Raw genomic sequence first — 26,358 nt, forward strand, 5'->3', positions numbered from 1 at the left:
GCTTTAGCAAGCGTGAAATATTGTGTACTTTATGCTCTTATTTAACAAACCTCTGCAGTTTGTAAAAAAAAAAAAAGGACAGAAATGTAAATGTAAAAATAAAGGAGTGTCCGGGCAACCCTAACAACCCAAGCATTGCAAGGGGATGCATTCCTTTTAATATAGATGCGCACATGTGATCGGTCTAAATGCTGTCACTCACAGCGCAAGACACCTAATAGAGGAAGAGGGCTGATTCATGAACCCGTGCTAATCGGGGTGGAAGCAAACTTTGTATAACATGTGAACAGAAATATGGATGAAGAGGGCTAACCAATAACACCTCCTTGTATGCAAATAGATCTGCATTTTTATTTTTCTTGTTAAGCATGAGGCTGGTGAAAAGTGTCTCTAGGCCAGACCCAAGAAGGACATGCATTTGTTGGGTGTCAATCGAACTAGGGGGAGGTAGCCAATTACTTCAGTTGCCACACAGCATGGCACACAATTTCATTACGGGTGGCCCGATGTCAGGTCCGAGGTTTATTGCAGCTGGTTATTAACAATACTATGAGATATTTATTGGGTGACATAAATAAAACCTATTACAGGTTTATCTCCTAAAACAGGGCATAACATACAGATTGTACTGCTTTCCAGCGTATATCCACATGTTCCTTTAATTATACAAGGCATTTCCATCCACCCCTCCCGATAAATATATAAATATCAGCACGTTAGACACCACCCCACCCCCCTTAAATGTATCAGCAGGTGGTTTGAGACCAACAGCATTTGCATTAAAGCTTCAAACATTTTACATCACATCGAAATTTCGAATTAACACTGTGCAGATCCAAGAGCGTGTTTATTAAGTGGAGGCAAATACACTAAGTAGTTGCTCTTCCAATAATAAATGAGGCACGCCTTGATTAGAGGCAGCAGTGTCTTGTACACCAGACTTATTAGTTGCTAGAATATTTTCTCCATCGATGTAGATTTCCTTTGGTAGATTGTCATCGTTAAGCTGATTCACGAGCAGAAAAAGCCTGATGGACAAGATTAGAAGTCCGCATTGGACAGCATTATTTAGAAATGTTGCATCCATCATGACCGAACTGCAGCTGATTAGATTACCTCTGGTCATGGTTTCTGTTCAAATGCTTAAGATATGAAGCTGCAGAAAAAAAAAAAAACTCTGGTGCTTTCTTAGAGGGAGGGTGTTATAGGGCATCTGCACTAAAATAAACATATATATATATTTGTATTTTACACAAAAAAACTAATGATATAATCCAATCAGTGTGCTAGTTTGTTTTACAGTGTACATAGTGGCGAGTAGCTACTATATTACTTTTCTGCCCAATGTTGTGCATCTGGTGCTAAGCTAAGGGGTGTAAGTGTTTACAAAATGCCTGTGCTCCTTATGCACCATAGGTGTGTAGAGGTAATGAACACATTATACATTGTTGTACCGAATAATAACTCTGTTCAGGTGACCATTTGTGTTCAGCATGTTCCACACAAGTTTTTTTGTTACTGCACAAAAAGTTTTCAATAGGGCAAAGATTTTACGTAGTAGATACAAAGTATTGTAAGCAGCCTTGAGTTATTAGAATCGTGTCAGCAGGACAATTTCTACACAACATAGAAGAATGTGTGCACCAGGTACTAACCTATGTACATGTGCTTCCATTTCTTCCAATATTAGGCCGTCTGTAAAATGTACCACTTTATCATAGCTCTATGTAGTATAATGTTTAGCACTTTCAGACTGTAGTTTAAGCTAATAGTGTCTTTATTTTCACATGTGTTGAGAGTGTAGACTGTTCTTAGTAGATACTTTGATACTCTATAGTGCATTTCTCATGAAAGTTGCACTGTTTATGAAGAAAGTTGTGCTCCAGAGTAAACTCTCTTCATAGGGTAAACACTGTTTACAGTATCCATTTATCTACTCGTATCAACTTTATTTTTCAACTTAGGTTCGGTGACTGAGGGGTTTCATACAGATAAAAGCGGTCCGCTGTAGGGCATTCATTTTGGAATAGACGACGACTATCTTGAGGAACTTGGCTTTGCCTGCACAGATATATACATATTAAATACTTTGTGCAATGAGGATTTCCCATAGATTTGTGGATGATGGTTAATGTGGACCAGGCTACCCGTGAAGTGTATGGTATAGGGACAATGTTGCACATAGCACATGCTTACTACACCTTAGTGAGTTGTAACTGTGATGGCATTAATGATGCTCCATATTATTCGGAGCGGTTTTGTACTTACGTTCTGGCCTCTAAAGCCACACTAGTTTATAGAGTGATATGTAAAAAGAAGCTTGGATGAAGTCATCAGTGATGTTATCAATGATGTAATTTGTGAGCTCACTGATGTTATAGAACATGTCATAAGTGATGTAATATGGGAGGTCAAAAGCAGTGTATGACTGGGGTTACACGTTATAGTTGGCTCAGCTAACTGCAACTGGTGAATTTGAGGGTGTTTTTTTTTTAGTTCAAAATGTTAATGTTGTCACGGACATAAACCTAACTAGGGTGTTACCCTAACCTTTGTTTTTTTCAGTGAATTTCTATGGTTTTTTTTTAACGTAAAGTAACATTTTAGTACCATACGTAAAGACAACCCCCTGGTGCGCACATGCCTGCAGCCAGGCCCCGCAACAAACTCCCTCACCCCCCTGCAGGCAGCCAACCCCACACTGTGCATGGCATTTGCCCATGCATAGCAGGGGGGGGGGGGGGGGGGGGGGGGGGGGGGGGGGGGGGGGGGGGGGTGGGGGTAACCAGGCCTGGCCTACTGACACATCCAGTGGCTAAGCCAGCCGGACACAGCCAAAAACCATGCAGGTACCCATGAAGCATGGGGTTGGCTCCCAGCAGACAACCTCCTGGAGGCAGCTAACCCCATGCCATGCACGGCCCTTGCTCGATCGTGGTGCAGGGTTGGCTGCAGGGCTGGTGTTGTAGCCAGGCCCTGCTTCCAACTTCAGGCAGGCAGCCAATCCCAAGCAGCACACATCCTTTGCCCATGTTGGTTACAGGGCTTGGCCTGCTGCCAGGCCCTGTGGTGAATCCCTTAGCAGGCTGCCAATCCCACACTGCCTTTGGCATGCGCTTCATGGGTTACCCATGTTCTGAGGCCAAAGCATATATTAAGGAAAGTAGGTGTGAAGCCCTCACTTTGTTATGGGTGCCAAGTGGGCCCCCTCTGCAAGCCTCATTAGGCCCTAGAGATTCCATCCCGACTGGGCTGTATTATATTTTTTAACGGAGAAGGGGGTTATGATGCGGAATCCAGCATTGCTCCTGCCCAAAGGGAGCAACTTTTTATGCTGCTCCCTCTAGGCGAGAGCAATATCTTGTTCAGATTCCCTACCTGCATCAATGCAGAAAGGGAAACAGAACACAAGTCTGCTCCCCGAAGGCAGTAGCATTTTGAAAGCTCCCGCCCGCTGGGAGCAGACTTGGTCTTGTGTTTGCTCCCATTTGGTGAAAGATTAAAAAAATACTGAAGCCAGAAGGGAGCAAACACAAGCTTCCCTGCCCGGGCCTGTAGGGAAACCATTATTCCAAGTACGGGGTCCCCAGGGCCATTGAAAGCCCTGGGACTGCGCAACCCCCCTCCATTTGAAGTTTAGTTACTGCCCACCTCCCCTTAAAAAATGTGGCCCAAGGCCACCGTTTGTTTATCGATTCAGCTTAGCTTGGGGATCATGGCAAAAAAATGCAGGCTTTTTTTCTTCAACTTTGGCCTGGGTGGGAGGGTGTCTGGTGAGGCAGGATTTCCCTACCCTGCCCCCTTGCATAATTTTTTAGGTCTCGCAACCTATCGATGCGCGCATGCGCATCGAGCGGAGCGAGAATTCAAGCGGCGAAAACATCATGAAACCACCAGCTTTTTGCTGGCGTTTTCATGGCGTTTTCTTGCCGTTCATGTGAACCACGTGAGCAACATGCACGCGCATTCACGGCCAGGGCTTCTCCTCCCCTAATTATTCATGGCCGGCCGCAGGCCGGCCGTACTTTCCCTTTCCCGCTTCTCCTCCCCTAATCATTCATTCCCGGCCGCTCACAGCACATCAAAGGGCTTCGCCCAGCGTGCGCTCTGCATTCTCTCCCCAGCCAGCTTCCCCCATCCCTCGCACCCCCTCCTCCTTCAGGCCCCCACCATTTGCTTCCTGCCTCAGCAGTCGGTAAGCCAGCTGGCGCTTCATGTGCGCTCTGCATTCTCTCCCCAGCCAGCTTCCCCCATCCCTCGCACCCCCTCCTCCTTCAGGCCCCCACCATTTGCTTCCTGCCTCAGCAGTCGGTAAGCCAGCTGGCGCTTCATGCTTTTACTGTAATTTGCTACATTAGTATTTTAGAGATCAAGGTTTTTCTTTCCTTAGGGGCCCGCCACTACCAAGGCTACCCTTTCTTTATTCTACCTTTTGTCACCTTCTTTCAACATACTACACTTCTTGATTTAGCATACTTTTGCAGGTTATTTTTCAATCCCTGCTTTCACCTGCCATCATATTTCTCCCTTCATTTTCTCTTCCTACTTCTTTCTGCCTTTTCAGACTCTCTCCCTCTTACGCAAAGTCTGACTTTGAAAAATAATTTCAGGACCCAACAGATGAGTGCCTGTGTGCACCAACTTCAATCACCGGCATAAAGCAAAAACTAATGGCAATAGTCAATGCATAAAATGAGCAAATAATACAGAAGACTGTCCAGCGCATATACAATATGCTGTAAAACGAAGGAACCGAACCGGAGAATACATTCATAAAATTAAAGGAAATCTCGGAAGACTCCCCTCAATCAAGTCTTTTGGTCTGCACCCCTGCTGACTGACAGTCTTGCTCTAGAGACCCTCTTGTAGTAATCTAATTCTGTCTCAGCTGATTGTTTCAGACCTCCATTCCCCCCAGCCAGGTTTGCACTTTATAAGTACATTCTTTTACCCACTTTCGGAAAGCCAACTTTATCACATCGTTATCAAGCGACTCGCGATTTAATAAAAAAACAATAAATCCTTTGCACTGTTCTCTTGGTTCGCAGAGCATGCAGTTAAAGTAAATGTGTGTGAAATTAAAATAGAACGCAAAAGGCATGCGCCAGCCTGAAGAAAAAAAGCGAGGTAAGGTCTGATTTGGAGATGACATCATGAATATGTATCGCCGCCCGAAGGCATCTCGAACAAACCCAACATTCACCACGCGCCTTAATTAAACAGTTGATTCCCCTCGCTAACTTGTGCCCCAGTGTATCCCATCAAAACACAGCATGACTCCAAATCCATAAACAGCAAGATTGCGGCATCAGAGGATCGTGGACAGTGCGGGCGACTCACAAATCCACTTCATTAGAGTTTACAAACATCAGGTGGCTGGGGAAAGGGCGAGAAGAACCACCCGCGTGGAGACGCAGCCCCTTCCTCCCCTCAGACCCGAGGTCTGTGCCTGCAACTAAAGAGGATAAATAAGAAAACAAGCATTGGCATTGCCAATAGGTCGCGCTTGTGGGACCATAAGTATTTAGTTTTGCAGCACAATATCCGATTATGCAACAAGGATATTGTGCTGCAAAACTAAATACTTATAAGGTCCCACAAATGCGAGACCTATTGGCAATGCCAATGCTTGTTTTCTTTTAAGTTCTAGACAGGGACGTAGTTCAACATTTTTCTGATGTTGCTGATAGCCAAATCAGAGCGCTCAGTCCTGCGAGAGAGATTATATAGATATACACACTAATTATATATATATATATATATATATATATATATATATATATATATATATATATATATATATATACACACACATATACATACACACACACACACACACACACACACACACACACACACACACACCTTATCAATATTTTAAAAATTTGCTAAATAATCATGATTTTGAATGCTGCTAATTTGGGGGTTTCAGTTTAGAAGCAGAGGTAAGGCATATGAGGTATTTTGGTTGCCTGAACCTGGTATAACAGCTTACGTCGCACTAAAGCATTCCATGCATCATTTTTTTAGGTCGAGCAGACGTACTCTCAATGCGTGAGCATTGAGAGTGTCTGCTACAGACCTAATGTGACCCGTATTCAGGAGAGTGGACACGACTCAGACGCGCGCTTTTGCAGTCTCAGTTTTGACCGCGGGAGCGCGCGTCTGAGCCGCGCTTGCGCAGAGTAACTCACAGCCAGCCCCCACCCCTCTGCATGCACGCATACACACAGGCGGGCGCTCACACACACACGCTGCCGCCCCCCACCCACCCCTCTGCATACACACAGACACGCAAGCACGGAGCCCCACTCACCGGACACATCCAGCCCCCACCCCTCTGCATGCACGCACGCACACACAGGCGCGCGCGCGTACACACACACATACACACGCTGCAGCCCCACTCACCGGGACTTCTACTCCGCAGGACTCTTCCGACGTCAACGGGCACAGGGACACCGGCACTCCGCTCCTTGGCTTCCCGGGCGGACGCCGGCTGCACGCAGGGCTCTCCTCTCTCTGCACCGGAGCCATGCGCCAGCCACTGCAGCCTGCCTCCTGGGAAGCTCCGGTCGCGTGTCCGGCCCCGCCCCCGTCCCAACAAAGGTTGCCTGGCTTCCTGTTGAAGCCGGGCTGCTGCGGTGAGTTTGCGTTTTAACCCTTTCCTGTCTGTAGACACATCACCCTGGGCACCGCGTCAGCACATAGGACTTCGATATGTGTAAAAGTTGTGTTTTATTTTATTCGCCCGCTTTTCTGTGCTGACACTTCCTTGTTATTTTACTGTAAAAGGCATACTGTGCAGTGGCTATTGACCTTGCATGATTCTGGGATGCAACTATGATGCTCTCTTCTGGCAGTCAGAATTAGTTTCTTTTGTTCACAGGTCAGTACAGCAGTCAAGAAAAATAAAATGCATTATGTTTAATTATAGCCACTCCTAAATAAAATCGCTAAGGCTCGCATTTCGAGTAGCAAAAGCAGTTACCATTACTGCCGTGATTCTGATCGCCAGGAACGCCGTGTATGTTTAGTTTTTTTTTCCCTCTTAACCTGGAGAGTAATCTCTAAGTTAAAGTCTGTAAAGTCTGTAGGAGAATTTGGGGATGTGATAAGGGACTAACGAGCCTCGAGAGAATCACATTGAAATATCTTTAGTAGTTTGCATACTAATGTTCAGGCATAATAAAGCAAAACCGGAAACTGCTCGAAGACCTTCAGCAGTAGCTTATGCATGCTAATAACAAATGCCCCATACAGCTGCCACAAGCACACAGTCCATGAGCGTCCAAGTGATACTTGATGAAAAATGTCTTAACAGGTAATGGGGGAGCTGTTTAGCCAAAGTCCTTATTTGCTGGATTCATTGTCCGATGGTAATTTTAATTGGAAGCCATGGAATGTAATCCAGCCCTACAACTCACTGACTCTCCCTCCCACTCACTGACTCTCCCACCCACTCACTGACTCTCCCACCCACTCACTGACTCTCCCACCCACTCACTGACTCTCCCACCCACTCACTGACTCTCCCACTCACTCACTGACTCTCCCACCTACTCACTGACTCTCCCACCCACTCACTGACTCTCCCACCCACTCACTCTCCCACCCACTCACTGACTCTCCCACCCACTCACTGACTCTCCCACTCACTCTCCCACCCACTCACTGACTCTCCCTCCCACCCACCCACTCACTCTCCCACCCACTCACTGACTCTCCCACCCACCCACTCACTGACTCTCCCACCCACTCTCCCACTGTCCCGCTCTCCCACTCTCAACACAACACATATTGCATTACAAATGCAATAGGTGTCACATTTGCAAAAGTTTAAGCTATTGGGATTGTAAATAACAATGCTATTAATGTATCCATTTTCAAAACCAACACATACAAAAATATTGTCATTTACAATGCCAATAGCTCAAACTTTCCTAATGCGAGACCTATTGCATTGCAAATGCTTGTTCTATATTTCGGTTTAGCACCTTAAGTACAATGGCTAAGCCCAGATATGGGTCCAAAGCTCACTGCGCCACTGAAATTAAGCTAACTCCAATCAGGGGAAAAAACATTCACGGGTTGCTTGCGTTTCACCTACGTAAGACCTATTGTCTTTGTTAATGCATTTTTAAAGAAGTTGCACAGCAAAGTAAATAAAATCAAAGCAAATAAAATCAAAGCGCTATGGTGCGACCAGTGTTGACCACTTAATAGCACTTTAAAAAAAATGTATTGTAAGACGTTGCTCTGCAACATATTAAAATATTTTTAACACTGCCTGTAGTCAAGATCTCTAGCACTTTATCCAACTTCAATAAGCAGCTGCGCAGCTCTTTTGACCTCCCAATACATCTCAATTTCACAAACACGTTCTCACTTGCATAGTAGGTCTCAAATTATTCCCTCCCCCGAATGCATGTCCCTCACATCTTTTCTCCCTGGCGAGGTTGGTGTACATCATATATAAATAAGTATTCTAGCAAAGCGCATGCTCTCCACCCTTCTCCCCCATAGTATTTGAAGCAGTGACCTTGGAGTTGACTTAACTATATGATCCACATAAAGCTAAACTAAAAAAAAAAACAGACAATCTGTTTCACAAGTCAGATCTGGTCGCCTGAGAATCTTCATCACAGAGAGACGACGAGGTTTAAGTCTCCTAACACATTAGAAATGTATCCTATCATAACTTGCTACAAGAAAATAAAGTCTGCATATTATCTGCTGAGCCACTGATATTCGAGAAGGCAGCCTAAACAGGGGAATGACTGGGACTGATACTTATCTCATAATGTAACAAAAGCTGCGCCAGCCTCTACATGATGGCATAAAACAACGTGATCTTAGAAAGGTGCACATTATTCTGAATGTAAAATAATGCCAAACACCTTGGTGCAATCCATTTTCACTGCAATGTAAGGGCTGCCCGTGCACCACCAAAGTGCTGATAAGGGGGCTCGAGACTGAAAACAAAGGCAAGCTGCTGCACCTTTACAAGCACCTATAATTTCCAAACGAGAAAAAAGGGGTGGGTGTTTTCTCCACTTCCCACAGTACCTCCGCACAGGTATATATGCACAATCGGAAAACCGCACAAATATTAGCTTATATCCACTTAAAAAGTGCAGACATGCCACAGATGGCCTATTGGCACTTCCTGCCTAAAACGAGTCCTTTACAATCTACTGGATCCTATTTGGACCCAAGCAACTTTTGAGATCTTTCCTGATCAAGCAAGTATTGTTAGCTGCACACAAACCGGGCGGGGTAGTAAAGAAAGTATTCCAAAGCCCAGTGGCCCGGGTAGCAAATACTCGCCCTCCAAAGCAAGATTTAGGAACTTTGCGGATCTTCGTTAAAAGTACATTGTCGGATTAGATATTTAGATGGGCAGTAAACTAGAGGGGTTTTATTCTGGAGGGGGTAGAATACCTCTTCTGCAGCCAGTAGTACGCTTCAGAGAGCCAGGATCTCTTTGGAGTAAAGCCAAAAGTGGGCTTATCAACACATTCAGTGGTCTCTGCAATTGAGTAGCTAGATATACCAACATATTCTGTGGTCTCTGCAATCGAGAAGCTAGATATTTAAGAACACCTAAAAACTCTATGAGAGTAATCCAAGTACAAAAATTGTTCCATAATCAATGGACTCACTCTTTGTTAGAGGGTTAATTGGGGAAACTAAACCTCTAAGAATATAAGACAGTCGTCGCTTAATGGCAGCTGGTGTATACATTAGATAAGGAACAGACGGAGGAGGTCTGGGAATATATGAGCATTGTAGAATTTATATTAATGTTACAATGCATAGTAATCTTTGGAGGAGGCAGAACACTATACTTTAACAGTACAATTGCGATACAGATGTGAAGGAAGGTGCTTCAAAAGAGCCAAGTACGTAAGGCAGCAACACCAACCCACCCCATGTTCACTGTAAATATTAGTAATTTGCCAAGAGCAGAAAAAACCAGCAGAGTCTTTAGCAATGTTTGTTGCAGTTGCGTTTTCGTAAAGACATGTTGATGTTTACTCTAAACAAAAACTGTTGTGGGCTGTGTACAGTACAACACCTAATAAAACAGAGTGGTGGATGGAGGAAACCGGATTCCAAGCTTTCAAACCCAATACAAGGTAGAACAGCTTTTTCCGAAATGCTGAATTTATGTTCAGTTTTTTTTCCCACTCAAATATGCCAGAAGAAGCCATAAAATGTCATTCGAACAAAGAATGTCACTAGAGCGTACAGTTAGGTGATGTGTATTTTTTAAGCATATTTTTGACACACACCTGAAGTTCAAATGCAAACTGAACACAGAACTATTTGCGGTAACATTCACACAACTAAACAATCCAGTAGCTTCATCTTAATGCTCCCAAACATGGGCAGTAATTAAACGACAAAACAAAAACAAAATAACTAATTTTAGCCCAGCAGCACTGCCGCATATTTTTTAACTCAACCAAACTCCATCAAGGCAGTCTATGCCGTTTTAAGGAAATGTTGTTTTTCCCCCAGATAATCATCTTTTTGAAAACTGGTTATTTAATAACACGGATATGCCTAGGACTCCTGCAAGGAGCAGAGTACATTTCCCTCAAATGTTAGTTTGTACGCATTAAAAACCATACATGTGTATTGAACTGCATGTGTATATAATGGGTTTGCCTAGATCACTTTGTCTTCATGCGACTCCTTAATTCCAGGTATATTATTCGTTGTCTGGTTTTCATATGCCAACCACAACATTTTCCCCAAACATCGGCACAGCAGGTTTGGGATTAACTTATGTTTTGTGACAGTAGGGCACAACTGGAGAAACTATCTAAAATGGTATATGCTTTTTTTTGCTCACACTCTGACACTTACACAGCCCCCCCCCCCCTCCCCCCGAGCAAGCAAGCCCTTCAGGAAGGAGGCTTAGGCCCTCATTACAAGTTGCAGAGAGTTACAGGTTTCAGGGGAAATTGGTCAAGGAGGGAAAGGGAAAAGCAGCCCCTTAAAAGTTTGACCCTGAGGATTAACAACGAGATGAGAATCATCCGGGGAATGGCAAACCTAAGTACACTTGATCAGACAATTTCTCTTTTTTCCCCCCGACTTTCTCCAAGTCTCTTACAGTGCTTTCAGCAGCCAAAACATCTGAGTGAACGACTAGAAATAGGCGGAGTGTCCGTGGACGTCCCAATTTCAATCGGCATGAAAACTCTTGCTGCTGGACCCATCAGAATTAGGTATAGCAGGCTGTGACGGGAACATACTCCTCCCTATTGACAAATACAGTATATGAAACCTATGGAAGATATGGTGCAATCTTACTGTGGCGACAGTGATGTTACGGAAAGTAAATTTGGATGATGCTTCAAATGGCAGGGTGTGTTTTTTTGTGCATAGGTCTCCATCACTCGTGCTTCTTCATCTGCACCAGGTGGGTCCAACACCAGACCACGAGGGGTGGTTACGTACCCGATTTTCAAGATATTCACTTTGGATCTAGCTATATTCAACAAAACAAACAGCGCGTCATTTACGTGGCTAGTGATTTTCACGCAAATTCAAAGTAAATCTAGTCCTGATGGACCAACGCTTAACACTTATGATATACCTGGTCCTTCAGCTTGAAAAGAAATTGGGTTTAAAGGAGAGGAACCCTCAAGAAGTACAGAAGATGAGAAAGAAACTGACTTGACAATGCAAGCATGCACACAAAATACAACTAAAAGCGACCACCAGATTCATTTGGCTTATCTACAGCATTTATATAGGGCACACTAAAGTACCAGTTTAGGAACATGATTAAGATATTTAAAAACGCCAACATAAAAACGCGTTGCGACTTAGGACCGCAAAAAAACACTTAAATGTGGCTCACATCGCTTATCTGTGTGTTGAATGGATCCTGGTAAGCCATCTGCCTATAAAAGGCCAATTATAAATGTTTTGTTTTGCCAAAAGGACAGAGAAAGATAAAAGAAGGGATGGCTCACGTAGTGTAAGATGGTAAATATAATACAAATACTACTGTGAAGAGTAATTTAGGAGATTAAACCATGACAGATTTCACAGAGGGGGCTGTGACCACCTAATTTGTCTGGTATTGTTTGGATTGCTTCCTTCATACATACATACAGGACTCCGCTGCTCTCCACCGAAACTTCACCAAACAATAAAAGTATTTAAAACAGATGGTTTTGGAAAGTGGCTGTTTGATAAAAGTAGAATTCTGGACAACCATCTGCTTGCTGAGCTTAAATTTAAAATCACAGCCTCAGAATAGACTAGGGGCCAAGTTAGTGCACTATGATACTATATTTAGAATACCAACTTGCATTCCAAAGGCTTACCACAACAAGAACTTGGGAACTGTGCCCCAGAGCCGCTGCACAATATATTAAGAGACCAGCGCTCCTTTAGAGTTTTGTATATGTTGAGTGTGTGTGTATATTATATATATATATAGCTGGGTGGGTGGGTGACTGGCTTTGTACGTGGCAGTACGGGTGAGTGGCTGTTTGATTAAGTAATATAAGGATTTATTAGGACCAGAGCAAATGGGTTTCAGACCAGCCCATGGCATGGAGACAGCACTTGTGGTAGCAACAGACGAGATAAGAATGATGATAAATTGTGTTCGGGTAGCAGTCCTGGTTCAGCTGCCTTTGACACAGTCATTCATCAAATCTTACCTAATAAGACTAATGGAGATAGGGGTAAGTGGTGTCCTTTTCGACTGGATGGATTCTTATCTTTCTGGCAGATTCCAAGCAGCATCTCCCCCATATGTGCCTCACCAAAAATCTCCCGCCTGCTGCAACCAGAGTGTTTGCTTTGGTGGGAGCGCGTGGTATGCCTCAGTATGATAAACACAAATTCCCTACACAGTGTTTACATAAAGCCCAGTGGTATATACCAAATGTATAAGCACTGTGGTCATGTCAAAGGCATAAAGCCCCATCATCCTTCGTGTACCCATTACGTTACAAACGCTTTGTGCAGCGCTCTGAAGCTGTTGTAACAGGTCTCTCTCACTACTGTTACTACAACATCGGTAACAGTCCAACAATACCAAGGTGTTTGGAGTTGACACGATTAGACAAAATATATAAATAAAATAAATATATAAAATAAAACAATACAACACCTGAACTTGTCCATAAAACCACTGGACAGAGGTTAAAAAAAAAAAAAAAAGCTTAAGGCACCACACACTACTTTGCTTCTCTTGAAGAAGTTATGTACTTTGACAAAAAAAAACTGTCGTTTTTGGACAGATGAGCGCACCAAAATGCAAGGCTCTTTCGCGAAGGCCTGGTGAGACTGTGGAACATGCGGGTCAGGTGGGCACGCTTGCTACAAGGGCCGACTGTTGCTTTGCTTCACCGCCGCCCGCCGACACAGAAAGCAATTCATTCAGCTTACCCTAACCTGCGGGCAGGGCGCAGCCACAACACGAATTTCAGGAAACGGCTCCCACCCCCACGTGGAAGCCCGTGATGCAAAAGGGCGCCTTTTCCCTCCCTCGCGCCAACGAGTTTTCCGTTGCAGTGAAACTCGCGTGACTGGAATTCCCGGAGCGGGCGCGGCGCGAGCCCCGCCCCCCGCCTCGCGGGCCCCCGGGCGGCAGCTGTTACACGGCAGGAGTGCAAAGGCTGCGACGAGTGAAGGCGGGTAAACAGTCAGTAGTAAGCCGCACACCCTGCAGTTACTCACTCGGGAATCGATGACACTCAAAAAGCACACAGACTCAGCTGTTGTCGGGACTGGGGAGGATCGGAATGGCTTGGAAGTCCTAAAATAAAACGCGTACTCAAATGTTTAACCTACCCCCCCTCATTTCAGATGAAAACTCACCTTTAACCCTCCTGCTACACAGTTGGCGTCTGAGAATAGGACAGTTTTTTTAAATTTTTTTATTTAATGCGATTTTATATAGCGCGAACTTTACCCGAAGGTGTCAGAGCGCTTTACATAGGAACCACTCAGAGCCAGTTGCAAAACATAAGGATTTAGGATTACATGTGTTACATAAAAGATACACACAGAAACAAATTGCAAATGTACAAGATGTAAAGTCACACAAAAAAAGAGACTAGTGATTATAGTTATTTCTATATACATAGGGAAGGGATATGAATGGATATACTCTAGGCGTCACATAGGAATGGTAGAGAGTACAAAGGTCTACTGCATATACTAGTGAGTAGAGTTCTCTATATACATAGGGAAGGGATCCAAATGGATGTACTCAAAGAGTCACATAGGAATGGTAGAGAGTACAAAAGGTCTACCACATATACATAGTCTTCATTAAAGACTTCAACAGGGATGAACCAACCGTTGAGGCAACAAGCGAACCGAAAATGCTAATGTGGGGCTTGCAGAGGGTGCAACTAGGCCTTGTAATGGGGGACAGTGTAGCGTGCTAGAAGGACCTGCTAACCACGTGCGCCTCCAGGGCAGTCTTTAGCGCGGGTGGCGCCCAGTACGAGTGCGACAATCTTTTGTCTCTCTCCCCCCATGACCACCTCCTCGGATTCCCTCCCTACCAGCCTGCAAAAAAATCCCCTCATCTCTCCATAGCCCCTCTCTCAGATGCCTTTTATTTCTATTAAAGCGCAGGTAAAGGTGGATATCCACATAAAATAACGATCTGTGGGCATATTAACCCTCTGTGCTAATATAAGTGACTTATTTTTGCAAAATGCTTCTTTTCAAGGTAGTATAAGGTGTAAGACTGCCACTAGACAAAACTCTGACCTCTCTCCCTAGCAGGAACATAAATCACAAGAGTTATTTTGACATTTTTATTGCTGTCTGAAAAGCTGGGCATAAAGAACTCTGTTGCAGGTGCTTTAAATCGTACCTTACTGCTAAAGGCAGTGCCCTCCTGCCCAAGGTCGGTGACCCCCTTCCAGGTCAGTGCCCAGTCGCACTGCCCTGTGCACCCCTCTACAAGTAGAATGATGCAATATAAAGAACACCAATCGCGGTGGCTATATTTAGTTGTACTTCACAGTGCATTAACTGCCATCAGTACAACATACCAATCAGGCAATGCAGAGGCTGCAGTGCAAGTCACAACTGTCTCACACTTAGAAGAAGCCGTGCGTTTTGGATATTGCACTAAAAGCAGATTTAAAGAAGTCTGGGAACAAAGAATTGGTAGACATTACGAATTGTGGCATCATTACAAAAGGAGAGTGTTTAGTGGTTCATTATGACTCTAGGTGAAATCTAAATGAGATTTGTTACTTTATACATTTATAGAGTGTGGGCTGTGATTACAAGGGGTATTTCCGCGCTGAGGGACAAGCTAGGTAGGACAACTAATACTAAAGTCACAGCAATCCATGAATGCAGGCAGTGTACCAGAATAAACACATTTTCAATAGCTTACTAAATGTAAAATCATTTCTATGTGCTCCAATCTGCAAAGGAAGTCAAGGCTTTCACTGTAAGGACTGATAATGCTGTGCGAGCTCGACTTTTTCAGGCTCCTGAGAACTTCAATGAAGTTGGCCGATCCTACCTCAAAAGTCCGACAAAAAACTTTATGACATTTCTGCTGTTAATATATATGATAATACATTCGCAGCAGTCCATTGGGAGCCTTGGAAATATCTTCCAGGACACTTTCAAGATAGTTAGGGTTTTATTAATGCGAGTTTAAGTTAACTTCGAGCCCAAAAGAAAGCAAACATTTTGGGTTACTGTATCCACCAAGAAAGTGGCAACCCTTAATATTGCGCTACCACTATTATCTAATTAGACTAAATAACAATTTTGCCACCTACCACTGGAAAATGTTTTATTTAAAATATAACAAACTCATTATGTGTCACCCATATGTGTCACCAATTTGGCAATGCCACACAGGTAGATTCTATATTTTTCCTGAACCAGCTATATTCTGCCTCCCATTGGGTATCCTCTGCATAACAACCCCCCCCCCCCAAAAAAAAAAACAAATATGAAGGATTGAATAAGCACGAACTAAGGTTTTATGTAAACGTAAGCAAAGTAGGGCGTTGCAAGTTTCTTAGAAAATTGATTGAGTTCATGGGGGGTGTGGGAGGGTGGACTCCTTTGTAAGTGAAGGGTGAGGCAATTTTGCCAGGGCCTGCCTTTAATCTCTCCCTGACGTGCCACTCTGACAGACTGAAAGCTGTAAGTTGCAAGGACTTAACTCCTCATTGTTCCCTTGTTTTCTGTGTTCTCAATGGAGACACTCCTCGTCGTGTGTTCCCTGGACACCAAGGATACATCAACTAAACCAAACGTTTTTAATGGTTCTAGAAGAGTGAAAATGGTCTCAACTTAAGTGGTCTGGGAAAGGACTATAAAAGAAAGCCTGATACTTCCTCAAACAGTTCCAAGTCTAACCACCGTCAACCTGAACCTGTGATTTGCCTTCAAAGATTGCTATTGCTTTACCTGTAGCATCTCATCAGAAGTCAGTGTTCTTTTGCATAACCTATTTGTGTTGTCTTACATAGTTGAAGCAATCACATAGTTTTGCTTGAAAATAAATGTAAAATACTATGCTGGAAAGTCACTGAGTTCTACTCAGTGAATGTTGAGTTCCGAGTAAGCACACTTCCTCCGAGAAGCCGAAGACAGCTCACCAAATTTTTTGAGACTTGGGTACTGAAAGAGAATTCTTAGTTTTCAGTAATCAGAGTAGGTCAGGCCTCATAACATCATCAGTATATGGTCTCAACCACCTCGGTTGTGGTCCATTAACTAGGCCTGGGCAGTAAATTCTGTTCCGCTCGCGGAATGTGGGTAATTTCGCGCTGCGGAGAATGCGAAATTGCCCAAAATTATGCGTTCCGTGACTTCACGAAATTTTCTGCTTGTTCGCATTCTCAACAACATGCGTGTTCGCAAAATATTTCCCCCCCGAGCATGCAAACAGCCATCGCGAACAGAAAAAAAGCATCGCGAACAAGCAATTTCGCCTGTTCGCAGAATTTCTGCGTGTTCGGAGATTTCAGTTAAGCAAATTCCGCCCACCCCTACCATTAACCCCTTCTTGTCCTGTGACGGACCCCTTCCCCCGACAGTTCTGACAAAGGCCAATCGATCAGTATTGGAACGTATATCCCAGAATTTGAGGGGGTTATTGCAATTCTGGACTAAACATCTGGCAGAGGAAAAAGGCACGCAACTTATTTCGAATAGTTAAAGTGCCTTGCATTAACAACAAAAAAAAAAAAAAGGGGAGGCTTAGTTCTGCCCTGCAGATAATGATCATTCTTGACGATGGGGATGAGGGCTGTTCCACAGTGATGTGAATTATTGGGCCCTGAGGCAGTCAGCAGTAAGTGGGCAGTAGCTTATGTGTGTACAAAAGTTTACCACTGGAGCCCCAGGCCACAAAACTGTTGCACTCTAATGGGAGTAATTTCAGGAGTGGAAGGTATGCTGGAGGAGCAGAGGGGCGGGTGCACTAGGGTCGCAGGAGATCATTTTTTTTTAACTTACCTGCAGCCGTCCCATTGCACTCTTCTGCTCCTCTTCAGGAAGGCAAGGCTCCCAGAATGCCCTGCGGCTAATTTGGAGGTTGCTCTCGCTCATGAGAGTAGCTTCAGGATTGGCCTGAGCACCCTCTATTTGCACTCCAGGATAGACTGAGTCTGTGCCTGCTCTGTTCAACCCAGCTGCGTTGCTCGGTTAGAGCTTTCACTGCGCCTGATGGTTTGGCCGGCCTGAGACGGCCGGCTAAACCATCAAGTGCAGGGATGGGAGAGCACTACTACTACTCCCTTCAGTGCCAATCACCACCAGGCGCACCCCAAGACTCCGCAGGAAAGGAAAATGAAGTGTAATTTTGTTTTTCCATTCATGAGGTTTGGGAGTAGACGAGGATCCTCCGCCATAGCGGAGTAGTTACCTCGGAGTCATTCGGTTATCCAACTGTTGGAGATAGTCAAGCTTACTTTTGGTGGTGGGCATCAGAAATCCAGACACAGTAAATACATTAATAGATATAAAATTTTATTTTTTTACATAGTTAAAGAGGGCATACATAAAACAAATGTGCCTAGCAACAAGATTCTAACACTCATAGCTCCTTATTAGAAGGCACTATATATTTGTTTCTATAAATTGGCTCAATCACAAATTTTGCCCGAAGAGTCTGATCGGGCTACATTTACGGTTCTTAGGGACTCATCGGGCAATACCCAGTTCAAGTGTTTTTTCCAATCAAGAAAGTCATGTTGATCGCAGGGATATAGGATGCAGAGACTATGCCCCAGAGCTTTAAGAAGTCCAGTTTTCATGACTGTACATTTCCCTGGAGAAAAAATACTGGGTTGGTCCAGAAAACCGAATCGTTTTCTAGGAAGTGCGCACAATGAAGCAGCAGCAAGCTCTTCCTTTCACAGAGTTTGAGATTACTCAATTCAGGTCAGCTGATTCACATTAAAACTGCAGTCAGCAGCGGGGTCTTAACAATGCCTGGCGGTCACACAGTCCATCCATGTAGCTCTGCAATCAGAGACAGCCAAGTAGACCAAGAACCTGGTAAAAGACAGATAGTGTTGCACACAATTTAACATAGAACAGAAGCTTAGAATAGGAAAAGGAGCCCAAAGTCAAGAAGGGACTGTGTATACATCGGGTTAATAAAAGAACTGAGGGAGAAGTAGCCATTCTGAACATCCACAAAGGCGACAGCGCATCGGTACTGGTGTGGCATGGTGCCATTGGCTCTACTGCAAGCGAGAACAACCCGCCCCTTTCCCCATCGGCTACTCACTGCAATCATGCACCACTTCCATGGCTACTCCAGATCAGCAACATCCGAAAGAATGTGGCACAAATGGTGTTGTATCAGAGTTTGTGCATTATCTGAAGAGTGGCTTCCAAGGTGAAAAATACTGAATCATGTAGGGGTTTTCCAGATCAATCCTTCATAACATGTTGGCTTTGCAGTACCAAAACACCTATTTTCTTACCTAGCAAGCCTCCACTACCAGAGCTACAGCAGTTTCCAAAATTTCCTGAGCAGATGCCAAAGGTCTCTTTAGTCCACAATCGAACATTTAAAGGGGGAAATCGGTCACTAAAATACATTTTAGCCACTTCTGAAGGGAAGGGAAATGCCGGAGGACAAGAGACGGCACTTACAAAAAACACCCCAAAAAAGTCTATTTCAACAAGGATTTATTTATTTATTTTTTTAAACCAGAAAATTCGCTCCAGGTTTAAAAACACATCTTCAAATCCGCTAGTCTTTTACCACCTCATAAAATGAGATAAGAATGGGCAGGCAGTGGGTTTGAGACTGTATTTTTAACAAGAAAATATCTTTAGCTTGAAATGAAAATCCTTCTTGAAATTAAATATATGAGGAGCATCTTGTAACTTACCCAACGCGCAATGTAAAGAGGCTAAACAACTTGAATGCTACATAATATTCTTCCATGCCTCACTAACCACCGCTACATCACTCACAGTACACACAAAATATATATTATACATTATATACATACACACAGACTTGCTTGTCCCCATCAGCACTTTAAGTCAGCAACAGAACAAGTTGCACAATGTTCAAAATGATCAAGCCTCTACTCACTATTGTTATGATGCCGAATATAGAGTTTTAAATATCGTGCTACAAGACCATTATAGCAAAAATCTCAACGATCAAAATACAGAGGAAACCGGTGTATATAGATTTCCTACACTTTTACAAATACCTTGATGATCAATCAATTTTCACGATAGCTAGATGTGGAGTTAAGAATAATAAATCGAAACTTCCTTCCCCAGTATTTTGGTTGTCAACATGTCCGCTAAAATAATCTTGTAGCACGGTACTTCTGTAGTCTATAGTCCGACATACCTCCATGGCTTTAGAAAGCTGAAAACCCTTTCACGCTTTGTAGGGCTCTTGGCCCTCACCCATCAGTTGGTGCTTCAAAGTCAACTAAGCCATTTGAACACTAGAGGGTGGTGACCAAGCCGATCTTCGGCTATTCAAGACACCTGGTGTGCCTCACAAATCTAGGCCTGAAGCTAAAAGACCATTGAAAGCCACAGAAGACGCTCTTAACCGCATCGGTGCGGCGCATTTTCCCGCTGTGCGCTGAAGATTTGAGAATCCCGCGGTTCATGGCGAGCTCAGCTCGTCATGAGCGTACGAGAGGTGTACCTCATGACGAGCTGAGCTCGTCATCAGCGTCGATGTGGTTAAAGCAAGGACAGTGAAGGTAGGTTTGTGAGGGTCGATCAAAGGAAAACCATGGTGTGTTTTGGAAACCCACACTAACCGCAGTGGCAGAACACTGATCTTATTAATTGGCTGTGCAGCAGTGTCTGGTGCAGATCCCAATCACAGCTGGTGCATTTTCAATATAGAGCAAATTATTCCGTTAAAATCTGTTGCGAAAATTCAGGATGCCTGCTACATCCCAACCACGGATTTTCCCTTTTTTAATCATTTTCTGTGCCGTAGTGAACAAAAGTAGGTTACTGCATACAAATGTTAGGATTAATGTATTCCCCCCCCCCCCCCTGCGAGGCAAACAGCACGGATAACCGTCCTTCACCAAAACAAGTTGCCTAACAGCAAAAAGATTTTGCCTACACCCACTTCAGAAAACAACATTAGGAGTGCATGTAGAGTGGTAAAATACAGAGCAATCACCCTTTTCCACTTAAAGGACTAGCCAGGGTGCATGTGAATTTAAGACCATCAACAATTACATTAATGGCGAGAAAGAAAGTGAGAAAGAAAACCCACACCCATTAGAGACTAGAGTCAGTTTGTTGAACATTTTACCATCTGTCTAAAGACAGACAATTGAGGGTACCACATACTTTAATAAAAAGAACATATAAAACTGATTTAGCCACGATAGAATTTGACACGGACTGCTGGTGGTGTTATTGTTCTAAATCAATAATATGGATAGACCCTAATTTTGATATGTAAAGAAATATTGCGACCAGGACCAAACGGTTTGTGCCTCATCCCAGTATTGGGAGATGTGCAGTACTAATGCACTTCTGAGGTTTGCCATGTGAAAAATGTCACCAGGTAATGCCCGCGTGTGTAAAAATGTATATTGTGAGGTAGGCAATTAGCTGTTACTCCAATTCCAACCTCGGAGTAAGAAAATATCTCCAGCCTTGGACAGAAAGGGACACTACATATACTGATTAACTGATCACAATGAGGGCATCAATATTGTTTACGGCAAGAATAACTCTGGTACAACTAACTGTCAATAGTCATTTAACTGTAAAAACGACGGCTACTAAAGTACAGAGATGTTAATGGCACAGTGCTGTTCTCCAACCGTGCATGCTATTTTTGGCCACAGTCTACTCTAGACCGACAAGGTAAGATAACAATAAAGGACATAAAAAGCTGAAAGAAACATTGGCAGAGTCAACAGACCTTTGCCAAGTCTTGTCTGCGCAAAGTTTTGGTTTTGCCAATGCCTGTAGATTTTGTTCATAAGGCCGATACCGGTGTCGGGCTGTTGTGTACTCCGGAAAAAGAGATGAACTTTTGCGAAATGGCCGTGGTACTGTGTGAAGCAATATCTAGGTCCCTTTGACTGTATGATAAAAATTTTAAAAAACACTACACACGACCTTGCTTGCGACACAATTCAACAAACCCTGGCAAATTCAGAATCTAAAATGGCTGAGATTGGGCCACATCCTGCACAACAGGGCACCGAGCTGTGAAGAGGAGCAGAATGAACTGTTGCACAGGGAAGAGAATCCTCCTATAACCCCAACCTATCACAACACCCCGTCGGAACATAATGTCAAACACATCCTTACATTGCCATGACTATCTCACCACCGGCTAAACTTTAACAGAAAAAAGTCAACAGTCAATGGCTGTGTGAGGCCGAACAAAAGCACACACTCTGTACTGTGTGCAGTTTAGTACTGGTAAAATGACAGGTCTGATGAATAACTGCAGCTGTCTGTTGGTAAGACGTAAAAACATTAAATTGCACAATTCTGCAACACTGACTATGAATTCTATTTTCAGACTGCCATGTGATGCTAAAACGCAAGGAACTGAACGCTATCAGGTCATTCATCCCAGTGATCGAGATCTTATTTCAGTAATTTTTTATTGAAAAAGATTTATATATACACAGGGCACAGCTACTGTCGGCTCCTAAACAAATTAAACCCCTTCTTGAAATAGGTTCGTATTGGAAAGCGCACCACTCACTGGGATTCCCCAGTGACGCATGGAAACTTCCTACACATGTGTTCCAAGCCCCTCCCAAACTCCAGTTTTATGTTAACGGCTGCATTAATCCAGTTAACTTCCACTACACTGCCAAGTCACCCAACCGGAGGGCGAACTGGGCTGGGCGTCATGCTCTCTGCAAAGCAACTCACATGACACAAAACCAGAATAAAACAGCAACAAGAGAAACAGAAAAAAAATGGAATGCAAACGGTAATCCCTACAAAACAAACAGATGACGACAAGAAGTAAACTAATGGAAATAATGACTAGGGAAACCTAATTCCTATGTGTCAATAGCCATTGTTAGTCACAAAGAAAGGTTTCCATTATGTGTTTGGTCACATGGAACTGTAGTGTAGTTCCTATTATCCCAATAGGCTCTGCGCATTGGAATAATACCTTCAATAGTATAGGCCTAGACCAGACGTTAACTAGGTCTACTACTGTCGATATTAGACTTAAAGTTTTGGGTTTGCCAGCTAGCTCAGAGTTCACTAGAAACTTTCTCGAATGTTCAGGAAGGAATTAACTTCCCTGATTAGACAAGAAGGGATTTAGTTTCTGACAACCATAGAACATGACAACTTTGCTCTCCCCTAATCAAGAGTGTATCTCGAGAGTCGTGTGAACAAAAGGCAATTTATTTTACTCAGTCAGTACGTGCATTCTCAGTCTCATCAGATTGTAGAGAAAAGGAAGAGACGGGCGTGTTCAATAAAAGATGTTATTTATTGATCAGTCTCTTTTCTCGTACAAGAGAAATGGATCGATATTATTGCAATACTTATAGTTAAGTAAAGTGCATACATTAGAAGCAGAAGTATAAAATAATACTGTAAAAACATTGATATGGTTTCTAAGCCATATGAAGGTTTAAAATGAATAAAATATATCACATACACATATACATTTGACTAAACGTACTCAACTGGTGTTTCTAAATACGCCTACCCCGTGTACCTGACCTAAGTCTAATACGTGGGCGGGAATAGAAAGTTACAGTTTAAGTTAAGTTTGTTTTTGCCAAGTGACTGACTAAAGAATTCTCTGTGAGGGGTTATTCAGTTCTGTACCTGGAAGTTAGGATGAATGAGAGATGGTATCTCTCTTCTCTGCTCTCGATATTCCAGGCTGCCTGCGAGGGCTACCCGGAAACGCCGGTGCTGGATTTCTCGGCAGGAGAAAGCAGCGCGTCTCGTTCTCAGCGCGTCAGGAAGGCGGGGCTGCGCCAGCGGGGTCTGCTCTGGGCTTCGGCAAGTCTGGCTGCTCCGTCTCGTCACCACCGCGTGTGTTTGCATAGGGCAATATCGGTAATATTTATACCTTTAAGGTGCCGAGATTGACGTAAGGATGGACATAGATACGTCAATAAGGATGTCATACGACCAGGTCGTTAGCACATTCTTTTGCTGAAGTTCTCGATGAAATCAAAACAATGGCCGTAGGGTTTTTCCAGGTTGTCATAGGTTTGATTTGTTTTGAGAACTCCGTATGCCTTATCAGGGGCTGGAGGAATATCGCTTGTCTAATTAGATCGCAAGCGTTATGACCTAATCAGATAACACGTTCCTGTGCCGTAGTGTGGCTTCGTCAGATAACGGTATCTGCATCATGGGGGTTTGCTGCCTCATGGGCTGACTGTTAGTTAACTTGTTGGTTTGTTAACCAGAATAGGGTCAGGAATAGGGGGATCGATTCAGAACCTATAGGAATACATCACACCCACTCCACGCTAACTATGGTCATATTTACTAATCTATGCATAGTAAAACATAGTACAACATACTATAGAGTAGTGTGTATACCTTACCACCCCAAAATACATAAATGCATTTTGAAATTTACAAATATACGGAAAAATTGCAGTCATATGTATTGTATGCACTCAAGCTGTAGAATAATGCTAAAGTAATCACGCATTGGTATACATTATTGCTATTCGGTATATGAGAATTTACACATGAAATGGCTCTTAATACAGAAAAAAGTTCGAGACCATTTCATCACAGAATAAAACATTCATGAACATGCCAGCGGGCAGCTAAAGTCTATAAGCTATAAGTCTATAAGCTATTTAAGTTTAGAAATCTTAGTTCTCCAAGAATAGTTTTTACTTTAAGCAGAAGATAGTGTCCCGAAAAATATGCAAAAATATTTTGGGGCTGCTGAAAAAATTGCTGTCCGTGAACTGGAGGGAAAATTGTTCATGTGACTTTATTATTAAAGTTGAAGGCCAAATTCAGGGAACGCCGTGTACGAGCTTGCTCAAAAGTCGCTATTTCTGTTCTGGTGAGAACATCATATCATTTAGGCTTTCGAAAAAGTTGTCAACAGCTTCCTGGGAGAGTTCCACTAACTCGGAAATAGGTGTAACCATGCATTCATGCGCATGATTGTCTCCATTGACATTCTGATTTGGATTGCTGACAGAAGGTCGTACCTGATCGATGCTGCTTTCATCTTGTACTTCACTACCCCTTAATCGTAGTGGTGAAGCTTCCACGAATGCAGTCATCAGGATTGGTAGCCTTTGAGGGCAGCACAAAGCGTGAGCCTTGATTGGACTCAACAATGCTTCTGCATCCATAGGCGCATCCGATTGTAGCGTCAGACAGGTGTCTAACACGCATTCTTCTCCGCATAGCAGACACCTTAATACGGGTAAAACACATCGTTGCCACATAGGTCGAAATGATAGAAACCAAGTCATGTTCAGGTCTCTAAGCCGGGATAGTCCCAGGATTTTTGATATCCGGTCCCGGTATCCAATGGCTAGGATTGTTTCTTCCCTTGTCGCAGGTGTTTTTTCTGTGACATGGTTTGCCATAACGAAAAATAAGGACTAGGAATAGGATTCCTGCAATCAGTCCTAAAATGAGGGGAAGTCCGCCAAAAATCGAATGGACGAAGTCTGGAAAAATACCCAGTATGGCTTTGAATGGTGTTAATGCCATCGAAAATACTGTCTTAAATACTTGTGAGACCCCACTGGTATCAGAAATATTTAAGATTTCATTCAGGATTTCTGCGAAATGTATGGGGGAATTAGTTGATAATGAATGTATCTCTGCAGTCGTCCTTGCGACTTGTAGATCATACGTTTCTTTTGATGACGTGAGCCTGGTCAGCGTCTGAAGAAGCACTGTTTTCATTCTGCTTAAAGTATCTATTCGAATAGAAGTAATTTTCAAGTTGGGCCATGCCCTTGCCTCCCTGTCTGGAAAGGAGCTGGGGAACAATGAGTGTCCACAGCACTTGACCTTCGCAGTCGTAGTTACGAGATAAGGAGTCCCGGGCATAAGACTACAACATCTGCGATCTACAATTAGAATGTAACTCCCATTATAGAGTCTTTGAAAGAATGGTTCAATCTGTTGCAGGTGCGCCTTGCTGGTGACATGAAAGGTTATTTGAGTTCCCTTCACAGGCTCCATGCAAACTAATTCCGTTACACAGAAGTGTACCGCTTAGTGACATTGCACAATTACTGCCACTAAGAAACACTTTCTGTCCTTTATTACTGACACATGCATGTGAATAGGGCAGGTTCCATGTTGTTTTTATGTACCCTTTTCCCAATTTTTCGTACATGCCAGCCTGTATATATTTTTGGCAGTATTGAAACCTGAAGGTTGATATTGGAATATTTATTATCCCCTGTATTATCCATTCACTGACAGGTCGTTCTGACATTGTCACTGGTAATCTCTCAAGTTTCTCAATGCTCAGGATTGTATAATCAGCTCCCTTTTGGGCCATACTGATTTGTCTATCAGTAAGGTTAAAGATATAGAATAGTGACGTTGTGTTGATTAAACGCCAAGGCACATAGCCTGAACGCAGATTTTGTAACGTCCAGCCAAGCTGTACAATAGAACGCAATTGGGACTGACCGTGTTGTAATAACAGTAAGTCTTGCGATAATATGTCGATTGCTGAAGACACAATGCTGTCCAAAGAAAAAATTCTGGAGGACAGAGTCATTAACCCATTGTCCACTACAGAAAGTGATTTTTCCAAATTAATACGGTCAATTTCCCGTATTCTCTCTGCTGTTTCAATTTGAGTAACCTTCCAGGCCTCATTGTATGCTGCATATACAGAGG

At 43.4% G+C, this 26,358-nt stretch overlaps 1 protein-coding gene across 2 annotated transcripts in view; it reads right to left on the bottom strand.

Moving 5' to 3' along the window:
• ANXA11 (annexin A11) overlaps window positions 1–26,358 on the bottom strand; it is a 132,063-nt gene that overhangs the window by 88,140 nt on the left and 17,565 nt on the right. The window contains exon 1 of one of the 2 annotated variants that reach the window (XM_078642950.1): window positions 13,429–13,555. The exons of the other annotated variant lie outside the window; for it this stretch is intronic. The gene's annotated coding sequence lies outside the window, so the exon portion shown is untranslated. Of the gene's footprint in view, window positions 1–13,428; window positions 13,556–26,358 lie in introns of those variants that run through there. 2 annotated transcript variants of the gene reach the window in all.

The sequence above is a fragment of the Lissotriton helveticus genome, chromosome 5_1 (genome assembly GCF_964261635.1).
Source record: "Lissotriton helveticus chromosome 5_1, aLisHel1.1, whole genome shotgun sequence".
Lineage (NCBI taxonomy): Eukaryota > Metazoa > Chordata > Amphibia > Caudata > Salamandridae > Lissotriton > Lissotriton helveticus.